Raw genomic sequence first — 2380 nt, forward strand, 5'->3', positions numbered from 1 at the left:
GTGTTTGAGCACCTCATGGTCCTTAATGGATTTGCACTATAGCTCTGTGAAGCAGGGCAGGGCGCTGATTGCAGTTGTACAGGTGGGGACCTGAGATATGGCTCCTCAAAGATAAGCCATGAGACTTGGGTATCTAAATCCCTTGGATGAGCTCCATTTCTACAACTTGCCTAGCGTCACCCAGGACTTCTGCGCCGCAGCCAGGAGTTGAGCATCGGCCTCTCGAACCACCTTAGACCTTAGTTTGTCCCTTCAAGGCTCCTCTGACCAGGATCAGGGAGGACTGAACCCTCCAGCCACGAGTTCTTGACATCCAGAAGCATGTTAAATTTTACAAACCACTGTGCTCAGATATGACATGCCATAAATGTTTATGACTAACGAGCATTCATAATTAATTAATGACCACACATCGCGATCGCTGCCTTCACCCCTAGATTGTCTTTTCCTTTCTACTTCCATAAAGATTTTTATTTTTCTTCTCAGGCCTATGAAACCCAGTTACGAGCAGGAGAATGGAAATGAAAATTCACTCTTGGGTAACATCAGAGTGGCAGCGCAGTAAATGAATTTGAAATGAAGTGTAGCAATAAAATGAATTATTCAAAAAACACACCTATTCCTGTGTTGTTTGATCAATTAGTGCTACTATATTAAGGCTATAATTTATTGCAAGGGAAGAAGAGAATTAAAAGTGAAACCAACAGAAGGGTAAGAATTAATTGTGAGAGAGATAAAAACAAGGACAAATAAGTGAGATGTTAAAAGGAAAAAAGCTATCGGCCAACGTGAATGGATGTTTCTGTCCCCTGGGTCTTCTCACCTTGGCTCATCAAGGTCTAATGTAGATTTGCAGAGCTGGCTACACATTGGAAGACAAATGTGTATTCGTGGATGAAGCACTGGCCTTAGCCTTGGGGCCCTGGGTTCAATTTCTCCCTCCTTCCCTGAGTAAATCACTTAAAATCTGGCTGCCACATGAAGATAGTGCTTCCTTCCCTACTTTGAGAGAGAGGCGGGCTCCTCCATGCTTGAGCTACATCATTATTACCATGCAATTGCACTCAGGCTTAAAAGCTACTGCCCAAATCACAGCTCATATTGTGTTAGGTGCTGGACAGACACATGGTTAGAAAGAGACAGGTAGGGAGAGGAGCTGATGAAGAGGCTTTCCCAAGGCTACACAATGAGTCAGCTTGGACAAGACTGGGGTTGTCTTCGTTCCCAAACCAAGGCTCTAGTAAGGAGGCCAGAGCGGTTCCTTGATCTCTCTTTAGACATGCTAGTGAGGATGTAGGATGCACAAAGACTTAGGGTACTGTTACAGGTGACTTTTAAAACATTTTAAAATCAGTAGACTGTTATACCCTTATAAATTTAGAACAGCTTCAGAGCAGTTCCTGGGGAAGACTTAATGCCATCTCAGACCCATACAGGTGTGACTGGGGAGCAGGAGCATGGGCAGGAACCAGGAACCTATCCCTCCTCTGGGGTGGAAGAGGAGGTGGAAGGGCTAAAGCAGAGAAACCATCCTGGGGGCTGTGGCTTCCCCCCTCCTCAGCCGTCAGGAGCCAGCCGGCGCCACGGGTGGGAGGAGAAAAGTCTTGGGGGCCGACAAAAAAACCAACCTGTTGGAAGTAAATGGGCAAAGGGGAGAAGTAAACAGAAGATTGGAAAAGAATAAAAGTCAATAAAGGACCAAAAAAATCTTGCACGCGTTTCACTAAATTGGGATTGGGTCAGTGGCGTTGGGCCAATACCCACACCAGGGCAGAGCGGAGACCCCTTGCCGGCTTGCTTCATGACACATCAGGGCGGAAGTTGGGTTAATACCTACACCAGGGAAGAGCTGAGACCCAGCAGGCTCACTGCACGCAGGCCACACCAAGGCAGAGCTAAGACCCAGCTAAGAATGCAAAGAGAAGGAGCCAGAGAGAGGTAGGATTGCTGTTGCTTTTTGGACACGGGTCAAGAGCATGCAGCAAAGGGGTGAGCTGCACCTGGGTGCTCAGAGTGGTCGGGGTGTGCTTGGCTCAGAGCCCACGGGTGTCGGCTTCGGGCCAGAATGACCCCTGGGCAGAAGAGTTCAGGAGGGTTGAAAGTTTGCCCAAAGAGCTAGGAGGAAGAAGGCTTGGGAATGGTGCATCCTGGGATGCTGGAGGAACGAAAAGAGAGTATTTTATCTCTCCGGAGCAGATTAACAATACCGGCATTAGTGGCTGCTTTGTGGCCATGGTAGGGGGTGAGGGGTGTTCTAGTTCAGTGTTTCTCAACCGGTGGGATGGGATGCTACAGTTGTGTAGGTGTAGGTGGGACTTTTAGTGTCCTTAAAAATTTCCATTAACGATTAATATAATACTAAAATGCATGTACCTGTAAA

Source organism: Gavialis gangeticus, unplaced genomic scaffold, assembly GCF_001723915.1.
Source record: "Gavialis gangeticus isolate Ggan-Ray unplaced genomic scaffold, GavGan_comp1, whole genome shotgun sequence".
NCBI classification, from domain to species: Eukaryota; Metazoa; Chordata; order Crocodylia; family Gavialidae; genus Gavialis; species Gavialis gangeticus.